Source organism: Oryx dammah, unplaced genomic scaffold (genome assembly GCF_014754425.2).
Source record: "Oryx dammah isolate SB20612 unplaced genomic scaffold, SCBI_Odam_1.1 HiC_scaffold_29, whole genome shotgun sequence".
Classification (NCBI taxonomy): domain Eukaryota; kingdom Metazoa; phylum Chordata; class Mammalia; order Artiodactyla; family Bovidae; genus Oryx; species Oryx dammah.
The window spans coordinates 102,503,162-102,530,527 of NW_024070213.1; the positions used below are offsets into that span (position 1 = coordinate 102,503,162).

Consider the following 27,366-nt stretch of genomic DNA (forward strand, 5'->3'; position numbering starts at 1 on the left):
ATTGCATATAAAGATATGAAATACTGGCTATAATTCCTGTGCTGAACATTATATCTTTGTATCTTTGCTGCCGAGAAGGCGATGGCACCCCACTCCAGTACTCTTGCCTGGAAAGTCCCCTGGAAAGTCGGACACGACTGAGCGACTTCACTTTCACTTTTCACGTTCATGCATTGGAGAAGGCAATGGTAACCCACTCCAGTGTTCTTGCCTGGAGAATCCCAGGGATGGGGGAGCCTGATGGGCTACCGTCTATGGGGTTGCACAGAGTCGGACATGACTGAAGTGACTTAGCAGCAGCAGCAGCAGCAGCAGCTTGCACTTCTTAGTCCTCTTCCCCTATCTTGCCCTTACTCCCCTTTCTTACTATTGGTAACCAGCAGTGTGTTCTTTGTATCTGTGAGTCTGTTTCTGTTTTGTAACATCATTCGTTTTATTACTTAGATTCCATACGTAAAGAAGAAGATTAGAAAATTTTCTCATACCATATTCAAAATAAACTCAAAATGGGCGTTTATGAGTTCTAAATGTCAGACCTGAAACCATAAATCTCTTCTTATCTTAGAAGAAGATAAATGTGATACTCTCTGACACAGGTCTTAGCGATATTTTTTTGGATCTGTCTCCTTAGGCAAGAGAAACAAGGGCAAAAATAAACAAAAATTTTATTCAAACTTACAAGTTTTTTAAATTGAAGAATAGTTGATTTACGACACTGTGTTAGTTTCAGGTATACAGTGCAGCGATTCGGCACCTTTTGCAGATTATGTTTCATTATAGGTTATTACAGGATATTATCGGATATTGGACATGATCCCTTGTGCTATACAGTAAATCCTTGTTGCTTACCTTTTTAATGTATAGCAGTTTGTATTTGCTACCTCCATACCCCCAATTTGTCCCTTCCCATTCCCTCTTCCCCTTGTGTCTGTGAGTCTGTTTCCGTTTTGTATATGCATTCATTTATATTATTTAAAAAATTCCACATATAAATGATATATAGCATTTGTCTTTGTCTGATTTATTTCACTAAGCATAATATTCTCAAGGTCCATCTACATTTTGCAAATGGCAATATTTCATTCTTTTTTATGACTAATATTCCATCACATATATAAAATATACAATATAGAGTAAATGTAATAGTAACTCCCCATTATATATATGTATGTGTGTTTATATATATGTATGCTTATATATATGTATATATACAAAAGCTTTTAAGTTTAATTTGGTCCCATTTGTTTATTTTTCCTTTTATTTCTTGGCCTTGAGAGACCAATCCAATAAAATATTGCTATGCTTTATGTCAAAGAGTGTTTTGCCTATGTTCTCTTCTAGGAGTTTTATGGTTTCATGTTTTACATAGCAAAGGAGGACATCAACAAAACCAAAAAGGCCACCTACTGAATGGGAGAGGATATTTGCAAATGGTATGTCTGATAAGGGGTAATACCCAAAATGTATTGAAACATGTAGAATATCATATAAGAAATGAATTGCCAGTCTGGGTTTGATGCAAGATACAGGATGCTGGGGGCTGGTGCACTGGGATGACCCAGAGGGATGGTATGGAGAGGGAGGTGGGAGGGGGGTTCAGGATTGGGAACACGTGTACACCTGTGGTGGATTTACGTTGAAGTATGGCAAAACCAATACAATATTGTAAAGTAAAAAAAATAAATAAATAAAGGGAAAAAAAAGAACCCATATAACTCATATTTTTAAAAAAGACAATTAAAAATGGGCAAGGCATCTCAATAGGCATTTTTCCAAAAGAGCATACAGATGACTAACAGGCACACAAAAAGATGCCCACCATTACTAGTCATCAGCGAAATGCAAATCCAAACCATAGTGAGATAGCACTTCACAACTGTCAGAATGTCCAAGCCCAACCAATTTTCCTTTTTTTTTTAAAAAAATTCAGTGATCTTTTATTGAGACCATATCATGTATAAGAATCAGAAAACACAGATAATATGTATCTGTGTTTATATATTAAAGATAAAATCACATTACATATTAAGATAAAAGCTTTGCTCTGGAATAACTCAGTCTGCAGTGGTTTTTAGCTCTTATTGTACATGAATCACTTTGGACACTTTCCATAAACATTTATGAAAGGAACACACCCCATGCTAATTAAATTCTCATCTCTGGAAGTAAGGCTCAAGCATCTGCAATTATTAAAGTATCTCTGCTAATTCTAATATGCAGACATCATTTACAGAGAGTGAAAACACAAATGAAGTGGAGTGAAAGTTGCTCAGTCATGTCTGACTCTTTGTGACTCCATGGACTATATAGTCCATGGAATTTTCTGGGCCAGAATACTGGAGCGGGTAAACTTTCCTCTCTCCAGGGGATCTTCCCAATGCAGGGATCAAACCCAGGTCTCCCACATTGCAGGGAGATTCTTTACCAGATGAGTCACCAGCTGGAAAGCACAAATAGGCCAGGCAATATAAAACTCGAAGGCTATGACTTAGTTGATGTTGGATGTAGAGAAAAATTCTGCATAAATTTTGAGATTTCAGAGATGGTAGTTAAAAATGAAGTGAGTGTTCTAGAGAGCACAACAGAAAGCATCTGGATGGGAATTAATAAAGGAAGGAAATAAGAGAAAAACATGCCTGAGAGAAGAAGATAAGGGGGTAAAAATGGGGAAAACACCAGGGGCTGTTTATTCCCTTCCTCCTTTTCTCCTTTTTCTTCCCCCTCCTCTTCTTTCACTTTCCTCCTCCTCTTTCATTTTCTTTATAACAGAGGGTCAGAGAACATAGGAGAGATTACAATTCAACAAATATTGGGAATGGTGAATTCTACCTGATGTGTCCAACAAAAGGTAACTTTGCAGCAAATTTCTAAGTTGGGGAAGATAAGTATTCCAGAAGGGAATAATGCCATCTTCAGACACTTGTTTAAATGTTACTTGCAGTTGTTTTCTGAGCAAACGTATGGGTTTCAGGCATTATGGTCTGACAAAGACAATAAATCTTACATGTTTGCTTTTTTCCCCTTTACAGAAGGGGGGATCTCGGAAAGTCTATGGGGATTCAGCTCATCTGAACGTCAATTTCCGTAACACTAAGGTGTTAGTGGGAGATGAGGGTAGGTTTCGGGACCTTAGCATGTGGTGTTCTTTTACACTAGAAAGTTTTAGTTCACTCCCACCTTACTCTTACTCTCACTAACAAAGGTTAGTTTGTTTTTCATAACTCATCTCAATGTTCCTGTTTCCAGTCACACCATCACTGGATGATTCAATCCTATTTCTGCTTTTTAGGACACTGGGGCAGAGAATAATGGTCTTCCTTCCCTGATGTTGTGATATGCTTAGCTGCTCAGTTGTGTCAGACTTTTTTCAACCCTATGGACTGTAGCCCACCAGGCTCCTCTGTCCATGGGGATTCTCCAGGCAAGAATACTGGAGTGGGTTGCCATGCCCTTCTCCAGGAGATCTTCCCAACCCAGGGATCGAACCAGTTCTCCCAGACCACAGGTGAATTCTTTACCAGCTGAGCCACTAGGGAAGCCCAAGAATACTTGAGTGGGAAGCGTATCCCTTCTCCAGGGGAACTCCCTGACCCAGGAATCAAACTGGCGTCTTCTGCTTTGCAGTGGATTCTTTACCAGCTGAGCTACCCAGGAAGCCCTCCCTGATGCTACTTGTCCTGAAAATTTCTTTTCAACCCATGGATATGATATAGCAATGAAGATATGAGAGGTTTTATTTATATATATAATAGTAGTAAAAAAAAAACCCTACATCAAGCCCAATTTATAATCACATTTTAGTGTTGAGTTTGGAGACTGGGACAATGATTATGAAGGGGTTTGTGGGGCAATATTTGAGCCAAAATTGCTTTTTGTTGCAAGTGGGGCAAAAAACTGTGGAATAGACCATGGTGAAAGGAGTGGGTTTGGGGTAAGCCGTGGGTTGGGAGAGCAGCCTACTCAGGGAGTAGGCTCTATTGAAGGCATTAGATTGAGAGGGAGAGAGAGAGAGACTTAGATCAGTATTTTACTTTGTATCATGGCAATCTAGCTTCTGACTATCAACTCAGTTTTATTAATAATAGCAGGGATCACATTCTGAGTACCTTGCATATTAGTTCTTCATAACAACTCTATGTGGTTTGTGTGCGTGCATGCTAAGTTGCTTCAGTTGTATCTAACTCTTTGCAACCCTAGGGAATGTAGCCCACCAGGCTCCTCTGTCTATGAGATTCTCCGGGCAAGAATACTCCAGGGTAGCCTTGCCCTCCTCCAGGGAATCTTCCTGACCCAGGAATCAAACAAGTCTCCTGTGGCTCCTCCTGCATTGCAGGCAGATTATTTACTGCTGAGCCAATGGGGAAGCCCATATGGTTGGTAATATTTTAATATTTTACAGATGAAGACATTCAGTTACAGAGAGATTAAGTGACGTTGCCAAGGTGGAACAAGAGTTGGAGCAGACTGACATTAGATTGTCAGCTCTTAACCATTATTCATTTAATTATTTTTCCGGTTATATTTTATAGCACTTCATAAGGGAAAGGTAATGCTATTTATCAGTTTGAGGGATTTCTGAATATATTTTCCATACTTGAAAGTCCAGTGTAAGTTACTGTGTTTCTCAACTAGAAGTCTGTCTCAGTTAACATTAGCCCTGAAATAAGGATTCAACTGCACTCCTGGGAGGGCAGGGGATCAAGAAAGGATGACAGTCAATAAACCTCCATGACTCCACCTTAAAGCATAGGAACTCTAGTCAAGGTGTAAATCTTGCGTCTCAAAATTACTTCTCTGAGGTCAAAAGGGGCCAGGGTATTTAGACACCAGCTCCTGTCCAGTCACTGATTGACAGCTGCTCTTGGGGTAGGAATGTTAGTTCTCTAGTTCTTCAACTTCATTTGAAGTCAAGTCACAGGAGGGTGCAGAGTGCATGGAAGTGCAGAGGGCCAGGGGATGTGTATGGGGCATCTACAGCATTTGCTACAGTGTCATCATTGGTGGAATAAAGCACCTTAGCCATTTAGAAAATAACAGGAACTAGTTATTTGCTGCTTCTGGAACGAGACTGCTCAGTTGTCAAGAATGATAATTATAATAATATCAGCTGACATCCACTGAACTCTTACAGCATGCCAAATGCATTTCTAAGAACTTTAAAGGTATTAATGCATTTAAACCTCATTACAACACTAAGAAATAGGTACTATTATTACCTCTACTTTACAAAGAATGGTCCAAATTTACAGAGCTAATAAATGGCAGAAGAGAGTTGGGAATTCAGTAGCCGTGATTCAGAGCCTTGTTCTCAATCACCCAGGTCTCCCACTGTTTGTTCTTTCCCTTTATGCCGTTTACCAGATTTACGTACTCTACTTGCACTTCTAACGCAAAGGAAGATGCAAAGTTTCCTATTAAGTGTATCCCTCGGTCTTTCCAGCAGCTTCCCAGGGGTCTTGGAACTGCAGTAACCAGACAGTTGTTTGACTGGGACGTTGCTTTTCTGAAATAGCATCAGTTATAGAATAATGCAGACTCTTGGACTTAAAGGAAACATGCAATTATTCAGCTTTTTATTCTAATAATTGGTTTGAACATCAAAACCGAAAAGTTTTTGTCAGATAGAAAAGATAGAATGAGCAAAATGTGACTATTTCCATCTGGAGCTGTTGAATAATGAAGTGTCTAAGGAGAAGCTGAAATAGCCCATGGTGTGACTTATATTCCCAAGGTAATAACTCTGGCCTGCTAAAATAACTGATGCCTACTTAGTTTGACACACATCAACTCCCATCTCTTTAGTTATTATGGAATAATCAACTTTGATTTTCTTTTTCTCTGAACTTACCCTCTTCATATGAATCATCTAGTATAGATTCCTTCACATTTCTCATTTTCACCAAAAGAGTGAATTATATACATATATATATACGATTTATAATTAATTTATACAAAGTGTTTATATGGGAGTTCTTATTTTTCACGTGTTTGATGTATAATAATGTTATCAACTATCTTTTATCAATAGATATTTAAAATATTTTAATTTTTGTTTTTCACTGTGTTTGTATTTGTTTTCAATTTCCATTTGCTTGTTTTCTATTTACTGTTGAACTTCTGCTTTAAACAATTGCCCGCAATATTTGAGTAAATATCGTGCACAGTGAAAATCTTTTATTGTCACAACCTATCATATGGGGGGGCAGTGCTTTACGTTTGCTAGCAGTCAGACACCAGACTTTAGGACATTTTCTACAATATCACACAGGAACACTTCAGAAAACTTCTAGAGTTCAACAAGAGGAGAAGGCACAGATCCTCTATCGTTATTCCCATAGAGCCCCCTGCCAGGGCTCGAGCAGCTTGTTGCATACAAACACCATCTATAAATGCTCCAAGAGATGGATCCAATTCACTGTTGCACCCTTGTCAATGGAGGGGTGTGTTTTCTAGTTTTGGCCAGGCAAGGTCAATTTTGAGATGTTTATACTTGTTTGGAGAAACGAAGTGCCTAACACCTGTTTTAGCTTTTTTTCCAACATCCCTTCAGGCCTTGGGTGTACTGTTCTTTTAAACTTTCACCTATCAGCTGAGTGCAAAATATCCTATTATCTTTTTGCTATGTAACAAACCACCCCAAATCAGTGGTTTAAAATATTGACAGTGTCTGCTGAGGAATATACAGTGTAGGTTGACTTGATAGAATTTGTTCTTTGTCTCATTCAGCTTCAGTTGGGCTTGTTTAAAGGCTGTGCACTGGAATCATCCAAAGCCTTGCTCACTCACAATCTGGCAAGTTGATGATGGCTGTTGGCTGAGATTTCAGTTGGGGTTAGTGGCCAGAATACATACATGTGGCTTTTCCAAGAGTTCTTTGGCTTCCCCGCAGTATAGTGGCTCAGCTCCAAGGGCAAGCATTCCAGGGGAGAAATCTCAGCACTCCAGGAGAGTCATTTAGCATCACTTCTACCTCATTATACTCATTAGAAATCAGTCACTAAGGCTAGTTTATATCATGGGAAATTGGACTCTCCCTTTGGAAGGAATTTCAAAGAGTTTCCAGTCATGAAACCATCACAATAGAAATAATTCATAATTTCTTTAATTTTCATTTTTCTCACTACTTATTTTCAGCATCTTTTTGTGTTCATGTATCAATTTTCTACTGCGGCATAACAAATTACCACGAGTTTTGCAGCTGAAAACAATACTCATCGACTCTGTAAGTCAAAAGTTCGTCATGGCTCAGAAGGATTCTCTGCTTAGACTCTCACAAGGCTGATCTAGGTGTTGGCTGGGCTGCACTGTCATCTGGAGGCTTGATTAAGGAAGGGTCCATTTTCAAGAATCCTCACATTGTCAGTAGAATTCATTTCCTCAAGGGACTGCCCTGCCAGTCCAGTGGTTGAGACTTTGTGCTTCCACTGCAGGGGACATGGGTTTGATCCCTGATCACTGAACTAAAATCCTGCATGCCACACAACTTCCTCATGACACCTTTTTTCTTCAGAACCAGCAATGTAGAGAGTTTGTTTCTACTGCTTCAAGGTTAGGTCTGATCCAGCCAGAACAATCTTCTATTTCATTAACTCAATGTTAACCATTTTATCATTGCCATATTTTATTGGTTAGAAAAAAAGACACATTTCTGCAAGGGAATGGATGCCAGGGATTACGGAGGCCACCTTATAACTTTGACTGTCACAGTTGGCCTTATTTATTATTTATTTATGAATTGTTCCTTCATATCTACTTTTTTCCTGTATGGTTATTTATTCACTTTTGCCAATTTGTAAAGGTTCTTTGTATACTATAGGCATTATCCTTCATCTCTATTCTTTATCAAATATATTTTTTCCAAACCAAATCTATTATTTGTACATTGACTTTGATTATACATTTTTAAATTCATAAGATATTTAAAAAATTTATATTTTTCCTTGAGTTATCCTTGTGAAAAATTATTCACCTAAGATTGTGCTGTCTAGTATTATTAACAACTAGTCACATGTCCTTTAAATTTATATTAATTAAAATTAAATAAAATTGAAAATCTATTTCTTAACTTCCACTCATCACATTTCAAGTGTCACATGTAATTATTTTAGACAGTGGAGATATAGAATATTTCTATCATCAATAGCTCTATTGGGCAGTGATAATCTAGTTGTTTTTAATAAAGAACTCCCACAGATATTTAAGAATTTTGTTTTTCATATTTTCTATTTATTAATTTTATATTTTAACTATATTAACTTCTTCCTCTAATTTTTTTGGTTTGTTTTATATTTCTTTCTCAAATGTTTTGTAGGCTTAGAAAGAAGTTCCTGTCTTCCTCCTTTTCTCCACTTGATTATATATTATGAAATTCATTAAGGATGTACATTTACTTTTGAGATCAATTTTTTAGAGTCTTAAAAATTTTAAATACAGTTTTTGGGTATAAGGATTATATAGGCATAAATTCCATAATTTCAAAACTGTTATATTAGGTTTCCACAAATCAATGTAACAACAGTATAATTGTCGAAGACCCTTCATTGGTAAAAACCTAGCATCAAGTTAAAATAAGTTGTGGATCAACCTGAAACCAAGGAGTAATAGATAAATCAATAATAAGCAAGTGCAAACAGAAAGATACTAACACTAGCTGATTGAATTTAAGTATAATAATAATAAAAAAGATACATAAAATATTATGCAAATGTCTAATTAAAAAAAATATATATATATATACTTGTTTGCTGTCATGTCTCTTGCCCTAAACCACCATATTTGTTGGTCATCTCCCCAAACATCTTTATATATAGTCATGCATGGTCATGCTCCACAGGCTACCATTTCAAACTTGTTGTCCCGTTATGGCGTCTATAGTCACCTTGCTTACCCTTGGCCTCTGCCATTGAGATCAATCATCCTCACTGTTGCTAGGGATTTCAGTCCTATAACAGCATCTTCTGTCAATAATCCCAGTTTAGAAAAGAAGAGACATGGCTCAACATTTTATCAGGGCTGTTGCCCACTCACAATGTGTTCCTTTTTATCTTCAAATGACAAATCACGGACCTCCTGATGAGACAGCTGGTGTCATTTATCGTCCTTTGTAACAGATTCATTCTACAATTCCCACATCAACCATGGCTGTTCTCTGCAATCTGCCATGGCAGTCCTAGCACATTCTATACTTTGTATGGTCTATTTATTTCAAAGTGCTGAAGACACATCTCAGAAACATAATCAAATTGGCTATAGGGGCCTAAGTCAAGATTTAAATTTGTGTCATGAGTTTCCTTACGGACAAACTTTTTCTTTTTCACTTTTATATTCTGCCCCCTTGATTCAGCTCCCATAGGATCTACTCTCAGTCATAAATCCCAGTCCCTGTTGCTAAATGCTAGGCACTTACGTCAGCTCCTCTGTCATGTAACCTTTCCTTTCTTAGCAGGCCTAGCACTTCTCCAGTTGGTTAGCTTATAATTGATTTGTTAGGCATGTGAGGATTGTAGGAGCCCATGGTGAAGAAGACAGACATTAACTGGGAAAAGCTCTGCTTTATCTGAAAGTTCTGTATAGCTCTGAAGCACAGGGCTATATTTTATCCTTTAGCAAGAGGATAAAATATAGAGTTACTTTTCTAGAGTGAGAAACCTCAGGGGGACTCGGGTCCTCATAGCATTGTTTCCTCGACCTAATTTTCCCATTTCAAGTCTCAGGATCCTTGCATAAGTGTGATCCAGGCTTCATGAAAGAGATTTGCAAAGATGAGCATTCAACCTTCTTCTATGTTTATCTATACTTGAAATAAACTTCTATTCCAGTCTCTTTAACATGATCCGTCCACCTACTAGAAAAAATAATTGTTTTATCAAATGTTAAGGAAGCCTCTGGCTCACATTTTTAATTGAATATGGAATGCTTTATGAATTTGCATGTCATCCTTGTGCAGGGGCCACGATATTCTTCTTTTTCCAATTTTATTGTATGTATGGCTGAAGCAAGCACTGACTCTCTTAAATTTTTATCTGAATTATAGAAATTGATGTTTGATTATCCCAAGTCTGTCATTTTTTTCTTTTCAAAGTACCAATGTTGCTTACCAACACCTATCTAATTTCTCAATTATTATTATTACTATAATAGCTGTATTTCTAAAATATCTCTAGCTAAAGACCAGAGACATTTTATTTATCAGATATCAAATACCAGTGCATCCCTTTTCAACTGCAAATAAACCAAATTCAGAGGTGAAAGTGTTAAAAACTATAGTTTTACAACAGACCACGACTGTTGATTTTCCACCTACCACCTGAGATGGAGCCTTCATTTCAGCAGTTCACCATATTTTCAACACCTGAATCCCATTCTACAGTCAGCTGCCTAGGGATCACTTCTTATATCCTAGAAGCAGAGACTGAGACAAAGATTCAGGTGTGCATGGTGTATTGAGTGACAGCTCTGTAGGAAAATCCTGTAAGAGAATGAAGGAAGTCAAGTAGTCTAGAAAAATCTGAGCAAGGATGTGAACTAGTTTTGGTGTGGTACACACGGGAATGAGGGCTATTCCTTAACAGTGAATTACCCCAACAAGAGTTGCATCACCCTGAGGCTGAGGAACAGAATTTCTATGATTTTATTAGTCAATAAATGGAGAGAAGGTGATGTAACTGCCCAACTGTTCCCAGGAAAGTTGGCTCCCTTCAGCCACGGGCAGTCCTTCTGAGAAGGTCACAGTTATAAGCCATTCATTTCAGCACTGACAATAGAGAAAAACTGGTAAAGAGGATCTGGGTAAGGCACCAAGAAATTTTATCACCTACCTGCAGTGTAGTTGAGAAGCACTAGTGGAGTGAACTGGAGAAGGCAATGGCACCCACTCCAGTACTCTTGCCTGGAAAATCCCATGGATGGAGGAGCCTGGTGGGCTGCAGTCCATTGGATCCCTAAGGGTTGGACACGACTGTGCGATGTCACTTTCACTTTTCACTTTTATGCCTTGGAGAAGGAAATGCCAACCCACTCCAGTGTTCTTGCCTGGAGAATCCCAGGGACGGAGGAGCCTGGTGGGCTACCGCCTATGGGGTCGCACAGGTTGGACACGGCTGAAGTGACTTAGCACCAGCAGCAGCAGCAGCAGCAGCAGTGGAGTAAACACTGGAATAACTCAAACTTAGAACTTTCATAAAGAAAGTTTATTAACACCATTTTGAGCATTTAATTGTAGATCTTAGCTACCTTATTACTTATTATGATGATTTCTGCCTTCATCATTTATTTAAGAGTGATTCTATGTTATGAATTTACTTATGTACACGGAGCAAAAAATAATGTGAGGAATAATGTTGCTCTCATGAACTTTATAATAAGTCATCAACATTTCAAGAAATCATGAAAAAAACTCCAATAGAGGTATTATAATAATTACTATTATAAGCCAAGGGACACAGACATCAATGTGAAGTCAAAGTTTTTGATAAACATCTCAAGCCCTGAGGGAAAAATTTGAAATATTTTTTGCTGTGTCTTTTTAATCAGTATAATTATAAAAATATATTTTCTTTGTAAAGAGGAAGTTTGAGTTCTTTAATGTAATCTATCATCGCAGAGCTATTATATAAAAAGGGAATAGTGAAACTAGATATTTTGTTATAATCAGGTTATGCCTTTGGAAAATAATGGCAATTTCTGCAGTTTTAGTTTAAACAAATAACAATCACATCACCGTTACATTATGTATCTTTCCCTTATTACAGCAGTTAATGTTGATCTTTTAGCTAAGCTCGCTCAGCAGTGGCTAGCCACAGATATTGAGTGTTAGAGAGCAACTCTTCTATTTAAATCTTCTTTCAATAAAAGACAGGCTAACAAGACTTCAGTTAGGAATTTATTTTTGATTAAGAGCAAGTCTTATAACAAATACAGTGATCAATAGCACACATGGAGAAGATTAGCATGAGATAACATGAACTGAAAGCTCTCTTTTTTCCCCCAGCTATTCACAACTGAAATAGCTATTGAAAATTATGCCAGGTTATACCCACAATGAATAGTAATACATTTATAGAAAAATGGAAAACTCTCCTTACAGTAAAAATGTTCCTAGTATTTGCAAAGGAAGAGTCTAAAAGTGGCACACAATGCCAGGAGGATGTTTTCTGTACTCTTCAAAAGCTTTTTGTTGTTGCTAACAGAGTAGTATTTTTAGGATATTTTTAGGAAGACATTTTCCAAGATTTTTTCCCATCCCGATGTTTCACAGATTGCTACAGTTGTTTTTATTTAACAAACTGTTTACAAAGACATTTCCATTCAGAAAATTATGGCTTAAACAAAATCTAATTATATTTGCTGCAAAACCTCTGGGAGAACTAATATAGGTTCTATGAATCTCTGACTGAAAGATAATTATTTAAGCTATAGGACTTTGGGACCCATTTTTTCCTGGAGTACATCATGTGGTAGGTTCTGAGAAACATTTTTTAGAGAAGTTGCATTAAGGTAAGTTCTATACTCACTTCTTAAATATCATTGTTACTGAATATTACAGTACTTCAAAGAATGTGAATCAGTCAGAGTCTTCTCAGGAGACAGAATTACCCAGTAATTTGAAGAGGGAACATTTAATATAAAGAATGTTTAAGTATTAGATTAATGAAATGGTAGATACTTGATCCTTGGAGGAAAACCTATTACAGACCTAGACAGCATATTAAAACAAGAGACATCACTGCCAACAAAGGTCTGTATAGTCAAAACTTTGGTTTTGTCAGTAGTCATGTATCGATGTGAGAGCTGGACCATAAAGAAGGCTGAGAGCTGAAGAATTGATGCTTTCGAATTGTGGAGCTAGAGAAGACTCTTGAGAGTCCCTTGGACTGCAAGGAGATCAAACCTATTAATCCTAAGGGAAATCAACCTTGAATGTTCATTGGAAGGACTTCAGCTGAAGCTGAAGCTCCAAAACTTTGGCCACCTGATGCAAAGAGCCAATTCATTGGAAAAGACTCTGATGCTGGGAAAGAAAAGACTCAGGGCAGGAGGAGAAGGAGAGGACAGTGGATGAGATGGTTGGATGGCATATAGACTCAAGAGACATTAGTTTGAGCAAACTCGGGATGTATAAGGACAGGGAAGCCTGGCGGGCTGCAGTCCATGGGGTCTCAAAGAGTCAGACACCACCTAGCGATTGAATAACAACAGTGAAGGCTGGTAAAATGTTAAGAAAACTCTGAAGTATATGGGAGTAACAGATGTGTGTTTGCCACTACCAGAACCCTATGGAAGAGTCCCACTCTCCATCCTGCCAGGGGCTGAAAGCTACACCTTTTTCCAGCAGACATGGCCATACAGACAAAGATATCACTGTGATGAAGTGCTGGTGGAATCTGCGAGAACTCCTCCCTCTTGAACTTGAGGGAAATCAGTTCTATATGGTATAGAAGAAAGCTGTGCACAGAACGATGTCTCATGGATACATTCCGTCATGTGACTTTTCCTAACGGGGTTGTGGGGGAACTCGCTTGGTGCTGAGTACATGGCACGCTGTACATGGCAGGAGTTGGGCACTAGGGAAGTTGCGCGTGCGCTGTAGCAGCCTGATGCTGGAGAAGCTGTGTGTGCTCTAAGAGCCGAACACACTGGAGCAGCTTAGAAGCCGCCCCCATCATAGCAGTGCTGGAAAGGCCAAGTGCATGGGTGTAAACCACGAGCCTTCCAAGTGAGCGCCAGAAACAGAAGGAAAAGCCCTTTCTCTTGCAAAGCCATTGGCAAAGCTTACTGCCAAGTGGCAAAGGAAAACTATATTTAAAGTTCCAGCTTCATTTTTGAAGAACAGGTAAGAGTAGGTAAACTGTGAGATAAGAGACATTCGGTTGATAACTGGCACAGAACATTATGAAATTTAGAAGAAAAGTTATTATGTTATTCTCTTATTGTTTACTTTGATAATCTACATACATTACGGCTTGCTCAAAAAATTTGATTTTTTTTTTTTTTTTTGGTAAATAATAGGAACATTCAGAAGTGATTAAGTACATTTCTGTTTTTTTTTTTTTTTTTCCGAAAAAGGCTTAAATGCTGCTTCTAGTTTCAAGGTAAACTTGATATGAATTCAGTTTAGCTCAGTTCAGTCACTCAGTCGTGTCTGACTCTTTGCGACCCCGTGAACTGCAGCTTGCCAGGCCTCCCTGTCCATCACCAACTCCCGGAGTTCACCCAAACCCAAGTCCATTGAGTCGATGATGCCATCCAATCATCTCATCCTCCATCAACCCCTTCTTCTCCTGCCCTCAATCTTTCCCAGCATCAGGGTCTTTTCCAATGAGTCAGCTCATCGCATCAGGTGGCTGAGGTATTGGAGTTTCAGCTTCAACATCAGTCCTTCCAATGAACACCCAGGACTGATTTCCTTTAGGATGGACTGGTTGGATCTCCTTGCAGTCCAAGGGACTCTCAAGAGTCTTCTCCAACACCACAGTTCAAAAGCATCAATTCTTCGGCATTCAGCTCTCTTTATAGTCCAACTCTCACATCCATACATGACCACTGGAAAAACCATAGCCTTGACTAGACAGACCTTTGATGGCAAAGTAATGTCTCTGCTTTTTAATATGCTATCTAGGTTGGTCATAACTTTCTTTCCAAGGGGCAAGCATCTTTTAATTTCATGGCTGCAATCACCATCTACAGTGATTTTGATATGAATACTTTGGGCTGTTAATTGCATATAGGACTTAGCTGCAAGCAACAGGATAAACTGCTAATAGTCATGGGCGTGTGTGCTAGTGTTGGACGCTTTGAGAACCCATGAACTGTAGTCCACCAGGCTCCTCTGACCATGGGATTTTCCAGGCAAGAATACTTGAGTGGGTTGTCAAGACTTCCTCCAAAAGATCATCCCAACCCAGGTATCAAACCCATGTCCCTTATGTCTCCTGCATTGACAGACAGGTTCTTTACCACTAGCGCCACCTGAGAAGCCCAATAGTCATATAAAAAAATGAATACTGATTTTTCTCATGTGAGATAAACTCGTGAGAAAATCAGCTTCAGGCATTAGTTTGGTGGCGATCTATTTTGAGGCTGCCGTATCTGTAATTCTCTTGGCCTTTTCCTCTTGCAAACCACGTGGCTCTTCTATAATCAGGAATTATATATGCAACCAAGGTGGAAAGGATAAATAACATATGAGGGCAGCTATGTCTGACTGTTTTAAAGCAAAAGGAAACTAGAAGCCCTCTGTCACCTAGCCACTCCTAGTCAGGATTCTGACAGCAGAAGCACATTTAAACTATGTCATTCGCCACAGCAGAGCATTCAAGGAGAATGCGGTTTGGCGATTATAGTATGCTAAGCCAGTGAGTAATACCTTCTTCATAAGAGTTTCTTGAGGATGTGAATGTGATATTAATTTTAAAGCAAACACAATAAAAACACTGGGGGGAGTGTGGTGAGCCAAGGAATAGCTGCCTCCAAAGATGACTATGGAACCCACCAGTATGCTGGGTTATGTGACAAAGAAAAATAAAGTTTGCAGATGAAATTAAGATTGCTAACCTGTTGATCTTAAGATAGACTATACTGGAGGTCCCATTATAGTTACAGTGGTTAGAGATGCAGAGACACTGGCTTTGAAGATGGAGGAAGGGAACTCTAACCACGGAGTGCAGTCAGCCTCTAGAAGCTGGAAAGTGCAAGGAAACAGATTCTCCCCTAGAGACTATAGAATGGAATGAAGTTTTGCTGACACCAATTTTAGCCCAATGAGACCTACGTTGGACTTCCAGAACTACAGTAAAATGATAGGTGTTTGTAGTTTTGAAATCAGCAAGAATGTGACAATTTGTTACAGCAGCTATGGAATACTAGGGAGAAACATAATGTAGATACAATATGGGGAGACTGCCTTTTCTCAACCTTTCAACTTCATATTAAAATCTTTTTTGTGATTCTTTCTAGAAACATTCATTTACATATCAGATGGGTTCAAAGTTTAGATATCGCTAACTAAAATTCTAGAAACAAATTAAGGTCATTCATAGTTATTCATTTTCTATTGCAGAACCTTTGTGAATGTATGTGAATCTTAGTAAATAGGTAAGACATAAAACTAATCCTTGACACAAAGATATCATATATTTATTATCAAGTCTTTCTTGATTTTTTATTTTAACAATCTATTTTTAGTGTGTAGACTGATATATCAAAAATGTTTAAAGAAGGAAGTTTAATACTAATGGTAATATTTTATATGCATTTTCCAGGTGTGATTAAAAATACCCCACAGAACAACTCAGTGGCAGATGTACTAACCATGTGGCTATATACATTATTTTATAGACAACTTTTTTTTCCAGATGCTGAGTAGCTTTAATGTTACAAATGATTAAAAATAATATCTGTCCTCTCTGAGACTCTCTGAGGTATCAATATTAAAAAATCACAGAGACTGTTACAATTTCATATTATACTTATTTTTTTCTTACATTTAGTAGAACTGACAGTAAATTTGCAATAAAATATTTTAAAAATCCTATTCCCATATAGGAACAGTTTGTGTCTAAAGAAAAATATTAAATAGAGCAATTATCACTATAGAATAGATTTAACCATTCTTTTCCACTTTATTCTCTCATGGAGCATATATATCTCCTCTGTTCCAAAATTAATTCCTTCTTAATATGATACAGACAGTTCTTAGTCTTCAGATACATCCTGACATGATATAAATTCCTTGCTTTTCTTTGTACTTTCAGGTGGGTTTTGCCAAGTTCTGTGCCCCTCTAAATCCACTTTTATCATTTGTAAAATTGGTACAATATTACAAAATACGTAATACTTTGGAGTTTTTGCAGAGTAGTCACTTAATCGATTGTGGCAATTATTCTTATTAAAAGAGAATACTACGGTTTATTTTTAAAAGTAAAACCAAATAGATATACCAGTTACATGGTTTAATAGAAACATACTTTGTGAAAAAGTATTTCTTTCTAACAAGATGTGTTAAGTATACCAGGGATTTAAGTCAGGAAATGTATACTTTAATTTGCATTTGTTCCTTCTAATTTGATAAATTAAAAATTGCTCTAGGTTAGATATAGGCCTCATAAGGATTTCCAGAGCACCCAACATGGTAGTGTAGGATATACACTTCACAGAGTACCTAGGTGAAAACTGAGTTTAGCAAGGTGGTAGTGTAGGAAAAACACTTCGGGATATCTAGGTGAAAACTGAGTTTAGCAACGTGTTCAAATAGAAGGTACACTTCAGAGTACCTTGGTGAAAGCTGAATTTACCAATGTGTTAGTGTACGAAGTATACTTCAGAGTACCTACATGAAAACTGAATTTAAAGAAAAGTTTATTTTTAGCTAACAGAGGAAAGACAAAAATGTAAGGCTTAAGTGGTATCAGTGATATAAATTTAGAAGACATATGTGTTTTGGTTTACAGACACACATACACACATCCCTCTTCCAGAAAATAGATGAACCAAAACTACTTTAGTGATCTTCTGACAGTGTATCACTAATGGCTTTGTATTTCTGCAATTGTTTCAAAAGAACTGGGCTAAGAGCACAAGTTCAATGTCACATCTTTGATCAGTGTGCATAGGAGACTTTAAAGAACACATTAGTACTATTAATATTAATTATAATTATAATTATAATCACCTAATATTTTTGCATGATTATAGCATACTTGACTCTTTACTAGGTGCTTTACATGTATTATTAAATCATTTAACTTCACACCAATGTCCTTAGGTAGGTGCTGTTAACATCATCTCCCTACACAGATGGGCAAATGAAGCGTGAGGGGGATAAATAATTTGCTTAAGGTGATACAGTACAGTTAGTAAGTAGAGGAGAGAGGATATAATAATGATAGCATATATTTTGTATTTATTATTTAATTGCATGAATAGTTGGATTAAGGGGCAATGGGAGAAAGCTATTAAGTACACACTTAAAAGTTTTAACTCGGATATTTTACATGACCCTGCATGTAACGGATGGTAAGTGAGCAGTAATTTGTACTAATGGGTTTTTAATATCCATAACTAACTGTCTAATAATATGTTTATTACAAATCAAATGCTGCTGAGAAACTTGACATATCTTTATTAAATAAATATATGATATTTTAAAACTATTTCATGTACGTTTATGGCAATCATTGTCATTATATATATATATATATACACACACACATATATATACATATATATATGCATGTTGCTAATTACTACAGGACTTTTTTCTTTTATTGAATAATTACTTTTAAATAATGATTATTTGATGCTTGCATTCTCAAATTTCATTTTGCTTTCAAATTATGCTTACTTTTCTGTGGACAAATAAATATTTGTGTATTCTTGTGGATAAAAAAGATATTTTCTCCTAGGGATAAAGTACTGAAAATATTTTTTCAAACCCCCTCAGGAAAACACAATATTCTGTTAGTCTGTTAAATAAGTGATGGTATGTTTTAAAACATGTATAAATCATGCCAACATAAGTTCACGACTGACTTGCTGGTCCTACTTATATGCTGAAGCTGGTATAGTAATTATTTTAAATGAGTATTCAGTGGAATGAAAACAAGAATATAAAAAGGGAAAAAAACACTGTTTCCTGACATGGAACTACCAAATTAAAGACATGAATTTCTGTTCCCTGTACACTGAACCTTATATCCCCATGTGCCTCGTTGATATAATGATTTTTCCATATGGGGAAAATCTCTAAGGGAAACTTCCACGATTAAAGACAAAAAAAGCTTTACTGAGTGATACCCATTTTTTTAAAAAAGTAAAGTTATCCATATCCTTCTAATTTTAACCTTCTTTTATTTCCAGTGCTTGAATTAAATATGTGCTATTTTAAACTGAATGCTATTTCTACTTGAATTACTATCTTCTTAAAATCTATGCTTGCATTTGGCAAAAATGATGTTGCTACTTATAATAAGTATTCCTATTCTTTCTTAGTATTTCAGCTCAGTTATAAAGAGAAAAATATCTCAGATTAAACTCTTAACCTAATGTTAAATCTTCTCTTCAGAACTTGTCTTTGTGTTTTGATTTTCTTTTGCTAAGAAAAGTTTTCCAAATTTGAAATGTAACAGGTGGGTGGAATTACAAATCTTGCATATATTTTTAGGTCTAAAAAACAGGCTCATCCAAAACTTATTTATCAGAGAAAACACTGTGCTTGACTTAGAATTTAAAATTTCATTTGAGTCCTAAAAACTGTTAGTGTTATATGTGAACTTAAAGATTTTTGTTTGGTAGGAATAGATAAATGCAAATGTTACAGTTGTGTGGCCTTAAAGGACTTAAACCACTTCTGTATCTGTTAGACAATTCCTTTTAGCAGTCTGTTGACTGACTGACTATATAAACCCTTGGTTCTCAAATCTTCCTTTAATTAGTCTTATCATATTACTGGTTAGCTCTTGAATAATAAAATTGAATATAATCTTTGACAGATTTTCATGTTAGATTTATATGAAAGTCATACTTTAATTTTTCAAAAATGTATTTTAACATCATTTTTATTTATTAGTTTAAAATGGTTTTTCTGAAGTTTAACCATTGAATGCATTTTTATATCTCTTGAGTTTAAAATTCTGTTTTGGTTTGTTTTTTTGTAAAATTATCTGAGATAATTTCTCTGTAAAGAAAAAATCCTTATAAAAGTAAATATACCAGGACTAAAGATATAAAATACGTGTGTCACCTGGATGCAGGTGGAATCATTGGGGATAAACAAGGCAGAGGACAGTTTTAGAAACAAATGGACACGGAGAGGTCAAGGATTCTGGCTTGCTGAAAGGAGTGGCTCTAACTGTTGGTGGCACTCTATTAGTTTCTAACAATCCAGTAGCCAAAACAAGGAGTGCAAAAGTGAAACAAAAAATAAGATTTGTATAGAGAGGGGAAAAAAGATGCCTCGAATTAGAACTGGCATTTGGTGTTTCTGGAGACTAAACTAAGAGAGAAAGCAATTGTAAAAGCCATTTTCTGAATGAAGACTTTGTGGGTGACTTTTCCCTTGTTGAGGTATGTTTCTGTTTTTATAGCAATGAATGCCCATATCTGCAGAAGATTCCCTGGCCTTAAGCAAGGCATGGAGCTTTAACAAGCACCAAGAATGCAAGCATGGCTGAAGCAAAGGATCTAGGGAAAACAGATAAATTTTTTTTGAATTCACCGTCTTACTGCCACAGGAGGCAAAGCAATTCTTTGTTGTATTGTATCTTGTATTTTAATGATTCTGTGGAAAATTTTAACTCTAGGCCAATAGAGTGACAGTACGTTGGTTGCCTTTAATTTTATTCCTGTAAGATTAAACCCATGAGGCTTCTCAGGAAGCTCAGTGGTAAAGAATTTACCTGCCAATGCATGAGACACAGGTTTGATCCCTGGGTTGGGAAGATCCCCTGAGAAGGAAATGGCAAACCACTCCAGTATTCTTGTCTGGGAAAACCCAAGATCAAAGGAGCCTGGTGGGCTCCAGTCCATGGGGTCACAAAAGAATCAGATACAACTTAGCGACTAAACAACAACAAGGATAAACCCATGGAGAGACTAGTCTTGAATAAAGCCTGAAAAAAAACAGTCATTCATTCAGTCAGTATTAACTGAGGAATAATCGTGTGCAAGGTATTGATCTAGGCATTTGCTCATCAAAACAACAGAACAGAAAAGGAAAACCAGAAAACCAGAGTTGACTTCTTAGCCATATTAATAATATCCATAATCAGATAAATTGGGAGAGCATCTTCAAAAGATTGGGGTGCTATTTATATGGGAAAAAAAGATCTGAACATGTTTGAGAAAAAGAGATCTTGAATTTCAGTTAATCAAAATTTTTTTTTTTTTCCTTTTTTTTGAGATTCAAAGTGGCATAGTATAGCAAAGTACTCAGTGAACATTTGGGTCTTGAGAAAATATACTGTGAAAAAGTATGGAATTAGGACTCCAAGGGAAAACATGGGAATAATGACACAAAGGAAAACAAGGACGACAATGATAGTGTAAGTCTGAAATTTTGGCTTAATATAATGTACATGGGAGAATATTGCTTGGAAAGGATTAACCAATCCCGAATCTGAAACTGGTCACTGGTCATGATGTTGGAATATTGATGCCTTTGGCAGTCCCAAAACTCATGGTTTCAGATCTCTCAGTGACAGATTTTATTTTCTAGGGCTCCAGAATCATTGCAGACGGTGACTATAACTATGGGATTAAAAGATGTTTGCTCCTTAGAAGGAAAGCTATGACAAACCTAGGCAACATATTAAAAAGCAGAGATATCACTTTGCCAGCAAAAATTCATATAGTCATAGGTATGGTTTTTCCAGTAGTCATGTATAGATGTGAGAGCTGGACCATAAAGAAGGCTGAGTGCCAAAGAATTGATGCTTTCGAATTGTGGTGCTAGAGAAGACTCTTGAGAGTTTCTTGGACAGTGAGGAGATCAAACCAGGCAATCCTAAAGGAAATCCACCCTGAATATTCATTGGAAGGACTGATGCTGAAGTTGAAACTCCAATACTTTGGCCACCTGGTGCAAAGAGCTGACTCATTGGAAGAGATCCTGATACTGGGAAGACTGAAGGCAAAAGGAGAAGGGGTGGCAGAGTATGAGATGGTTAGATAGTATTACTGACTCAATGAACGTGAATTTGAGGCAACTCTGGGTGATAGTGAAGGACAGGAGAGCCTGTTGTGCTGCAGTCCATTGGGTGGCAAAGAGTTGGACAGGACTTAGCAACTGAACAACAACTGTGGGGACCCAATAAGGTGGACTTACTCGAAAATGCTAATAAAAACATAACTGGACCAAAAACTTAAAAAGGGCTTCAGACTAAGGACAGAGTGCTCATCCTGAAAAATAAAGAGTCAAAATTAAGTAAGTTTAACTGTATGAACTAGCTAAGCCTTCCTAAGGCCAGTAGAAGATCAGTGTCTGGAAATAACCCACTGGAATTCATTCCATCCAGGGACTTTCCTGGTGGCTCAGACGGTAAAGCGTCTGTCTACAATGCGGGAGACCCGGGTTCAAGCCCTGGGTTGGGAAGATCCCCTGGAGAAGGAAATGGAAACCCACTCCAGTACTGTTGCCTGGAAAATCCCACGGACAGAGGAGCCAGGTAGGCTACAAACTATGGGATCGCAAAGAGTCGGTCACGACTGAGCGACTTCATGGCTTCACGACGAGTGTGTGGAGAAAACTCAAGGACTAGAGCATTAGGATACTGAGGAAAAGGCATCATGAGGACTGACTGGTAAAGGTATTGGTTTTTACCACCGTTCCAGTGACACAGATTCATAAGGTTCAACAGCAGCTTCAGTTCAGAATCTGCTGTAGTTGATTTTCCAGAAACAAAGTGAAGAAGTGATGGCCTCTTCTCTAGCAGGCAGTTTTCTTGGTTCTGAATTATTTAATGAACACATGAACACACAGAACAGGAGGAAGTGACCAAGATCAACTCCGAGGAAAAAAAAACGTGCAAAAAGGCAAAATGGTTGTCTGAAGAGGCCTTATAAATAGCTAAGAAAAGAAGAGAAGCTAAAGGCAAAGGAGAAAAGGAAAGATATATCCAATCTGAATGCAGAGTTCCAAAGAATAGCAAGGAGAGATAAGAAAGCCTTCCTCGGTAATCAGTGCAAAGAAATAGAGGAAAACAATAGAATGAGGAAGACTAGAGATCTCTTCAAGAAAATTAGAGATACCAAGGGAACATTTCATGCAAAGATGGGCACAATAAAGGACAGAAATGGTATGGAGCTAACAGAAGAAGATATTAAGAAGAGGTGGCAAGAATACACAGAAGAACTGTACAAAAAAGATCTTCCTGACTCAGATAACCACGATGGTGTGATCATTCACCTAGAGCTAGACATCCTGGAACGTTAAGTCAAGTGGGCCTTTGGAAGCATCACTACAAACAAAACTAGTGGAAGTGAGGCAATTCCAGTTGAGCTATTTCAAATCCTAAAAGATGATGCTGTGAATGTGCTGCACTCAATATGCCAGCTAATCTGAAAAACTCAGCAGTGGCCACAGGACTGGAAAAGGTCAGTTTTCATTCCAATCTCAAAGAATGTTCAGACTACTGCACAATTGCACTTATCTCACATGCTGGCAAAGTAATGCTCAAAATTCTCCAAGCCAGGATTCAACAGTATGTGAACTGAGAACTTCCAGATCTTCAAGCTGGTTTTAGAAAAGGCAGAGGAACCAGAGATCAAATTGCCAATATCCATTGGATCATAGAAAAAGCAAGAGAATTCCAGGAAAAAAAAATCTACTTCTGCTGTATTGATTATGCCAAAGCCTTTGACTGTGTGGATCACAACAAACTGTGGAAAATTCTTTAAGACATGGGAATACCGTACCACCTGACCTGCCTCTTGAGAAATCTGTATGCAGGACAAGAAGCAACAGTTAGAAGTGGACATGGAGCAACATACTGGTTCCAAATCAGGAAAGGACTACATCAAGGCTGTATATTGTCACCTTGCTTATTTGACTTATGTGCAGAGTACATCATGCGAAATGCCAGGCTGGATGAAGCACAAGCTGGAGTCATGATTACTGGGAGAGTTATCAATAACCTCAGATATGCAGATGACACCACCCTTATGGCAGAAATTGAAGAGGAACTCAAAAGCCTCTTGATGAAAGTGAAAGAAGAGAGTGAAAAAGCTGGCTTAAGATTCAACATTCAAAGAACAAAGATCATGGCACCTGGTCCCATCACTTCATAGCAAGTAGATGGGGAAACAATGTAAACAGTGATAGACTTTATTTTGGGGGGCTCCAAAACCACTGCAGATGGTGACTGAAGTCATGAAATTAAAAGACACTTGTTCCTTGGAAGAAAATATATGACCTACCTAGACAGCATATTAAAAAGCAGAGATATTACTTTGTTGACAAAGGTCTATCTAGTCAAAGCTATGGTTTTCCAGTAGTGATGTATGGATATGATAGTTGGAATATAAAGAAAGCTGAGCATTGAAGAACTGATGCTTTTGAACTATGGTGTTGGGGAAAACTCTTGAGAGTCCCTTGGATGGCAAGGAGATCAAACCAGTCCATCCTAGAGGAAATTAGTCCTGAATATTCATTGGAAGTACTGATGCTGAAGCTGAAGCTGAAACTCCAATACTTTGGCCAGCAGATGGGAAGAACTGACTCCTTGGAAAAGACCCTGATCCTGGGAAAGATTGAAGGCAGGAAGAGAAAGGGTTGACAGGATAAGATGGTTGGATGACATCACTGACTTGATGGACATGAGTTTGAGCAAGCTCCAGGAGTTGGTGATGGACAGGGAAGCATGGCATGTTGCAGTCCATGGGGTCACAAAGAGTCAGACATGACTTAATGACTGAACTGGACACACAAATAATTCACATGCTCTTCAATGCTGAAATGCCAAAAATAGAGAGTTAAGGAGGGAAACAGAAGTCAAGACCTCACTGAAGAGTGCACAGGAGTTTCCCTGGTGGCTCAGTGGTAAAGAATCCACCTGCCAATGTGGGAGATGCAGGTTTGAACCCTGGGTCGGGAGGACCCCCTGAAGAAGGAAATGGCAACCCACTCCAGCATTATGCCTGGGAAATCCCATGGAAGAAGAGCCTGGTGTCCTACAGTCCATGGGGTCACGAAAGAGACAGACCATGCTTAGGGATAAACAACAGAAGATGAGCTAGGGATGGACACTACAGATTACAGCTAAGAACCCATGTCTTCATGCCTAGGAAGGTTCCCAACTAATTGAGAAGCAAGAGGGACTTAAATGCTACTTTCCAAGGGAAGTGTTCCTCTCCTGAAGCATGATACAGGCAGAGTATGAAATTGAACTACTCCTGGGATATTATTCTCATGAAGTGATGGATAACTTCAAGGTCGTTGATCCCATTCAATGGTTATAGATTAACTGAGATCCTGCTGAGGCTAGTGATAAACGTTTTGTGTGCCTACCCTCTATCAGCCGTATAGCAGTGAGTCTGTAGCAACCCTAATTGTATTCTAGGAATAACATTTTGTTGTCTGGACTGACTGAGGAGGAGATATACAGTTGGCTTCTTTTCTAAATTTGGTGGATGTTGCCCAGTGCAGTGACAATCTTGTGAGGCTGATTAGTTCTTTAGAATCTTGAAACGTTAAGCCTGTGAAAGTGTAAGTCGCTCAGTCATATCCAACTGTTTGCAATCCCATGGACTATAGCCCACCAGGCTCCTCTGTCCATGGGATTTTCCAGGCAAGAATACTGGAGTGGGTTGCCATTTCCTTCTCCAGTGGATCTTCTTGACCCAGAAATTGAACCCAGGTCTCCTGCACTACAGGCAGACTCTCAGCTAAACCACCAGGGAAGCACTTGGCAGTCTATGAAAGACTTGGCATTAAATTTATGTCATGGAAACAGAAGCAACTGAAGGAAAGACAGCACAGGCTACAACTGCTCAGAAAAGCACAATTCCACTTGGTTTTGAGAAACACTGCAGCTGAGACTAAGCACAATACAAAGTAGAGGGGGTGGGTAGATTTTAGCTTTCAATTTCTCTGAATTCACAAAGTAAAATAATTTAATAGTGGGCTTTAATTCCCATTATAGTAAGAACAATCTTATTTCTGATATTTAATTTGTCCTTGGGAATTTAATAAGGGAAGGTATCAGCATGTTATCATTGGTATATCTTCATGAAGCTTCTCTTTATGTTTTCACTGATTTCATGGTCTCATAGGCTATATTGCACAAAATAACCAGCCATAACTTAGAATAGAAATGGAATAGAGAATTTATTTTCAGTCAAGAGTGGCCTTGGGAAGTTTTAATTCAGTGCAATACTTTTATTCATTTCAGAATCTTTTGGGGCCTTAACTTATGCCATCCACATGGTTGACATTGGAGAGTTGCTTCTAGAAGATTGATTCAGGATTATTCTGAGAGATCACCAATGTCTTCTTATGCATTCAGCCATACTTCTGGATGACCACTGGACTCATGAAAGTGAAAGTATTAGTCGCTCAGTCATGTCCAACTCTTTGCAACCCCATGGACTGTAGCCCTCTAGGCTCCTCTGTGCATGGGATTCTCCAGGCAAGAATACTGGAGTGGGTAACTATTCTCTTCTCCAGGGGATTTTCCCAACCCAGGGACTGAACCCAGGTCTCCTGCATTGCAGGCGGATTCTTTACCAGCTGAGCCATCAGAGAAGCCACATGGTTAAACTCAAACGGTTAAGATAACAAAATGTTCTTAGGGAGAAAGGGTTTTCCCCTTATTCTTGGTTTGTATAAAAAGAGATATTCTCTAAATACTCTTGCCCCTCGACTTTCTTCTTACTTGTACTCACAGAAGAAATATGAGTAAGTTGACATCATGATTTAAAATTCTTGACTGAGTGTAGATAATCTTTTAGAAGTTCCTATGGAAGAGGAATTTGTTCTCTTTAAATCTGTCCCACTCAGGTCAGTAGGTCTATCACTGGGGATTTCTCTTATGTTGACTCAATCCTTGAGAGAGTTGTTCTAAGGCCAAAGTTGGTGGTTAGGAAAGAGGTGATACCATTCTGACAGTCCCAGTACTCATAACAGCATAGTTATAACGAGAGCACCCCTACATTTTCTAATATTTCTCTTTATCAGTACTACTAGAACATAGAGAAGCAGAATATAACTGGCTGGCTCTCTCAAGACCCTAGCCCTTTATATGTACCTGTATACATATGTACACACTATATACGTATACATATACCACATGCCTGCATGTACTTTACTTCCACTCTCCTACTCTACTACTTCTCTGCTTGCAAGTTTTTCTGCCATAAAATCTATGTTATATTTGCAGTGTGGTATTAGTAATAGGTGTCTGTGAGCTCCCTTCATGACAGATATCCACAATGGAATTACAGATATCCAGGGCCAATATTTTTTTTGTTGTGTCTGTGAACTTAATGGAATATCTTAAATGTGCCACTATCCTTCAGATTGCTTCAAGTCATCTTTCTTTACTATAACCTCCAGTGATGTCCTCATAGGCCACATGGCTTAATGACTCAGTCAGAATAGCATAAGCTATGGTACAGTGAAAACAAGCTGAAAATTTCACTTACTTAAAGCAGTAAAATTTATTTCTTACATGTGCTTCATCTCTATTGCAGGCAAGCAAGGAAGTTAGGCTCACCACAGTTATCTAAGGTATGGGCTTATGAAAACTTTGTTATAATGCATGCTTCCAGAATTGGTATCACTGACAAGAAAATACAGTAATCTTACATTTAAACCTTCAGACTAGATATGGAATATGTCACTTTCACTCATATTTCCTGGCCAAAGCAAGTCAT

The 27,366-nt window shown here is 37.9% G+C and overlaps 1 pseudogene; it reads right to left on the bottom strand.

The window, feature by feature from the left end:
- Nucleotides 1-9,901: 9,901 nt before the first annotated feature.
- On the bottom strand, nucleotides 9,902-10,000 carry LOC120858952 (annotated as a pseudogene).
- Nucleotides 10,001-27,366: the final 17,366 nt, after the last annotated feature.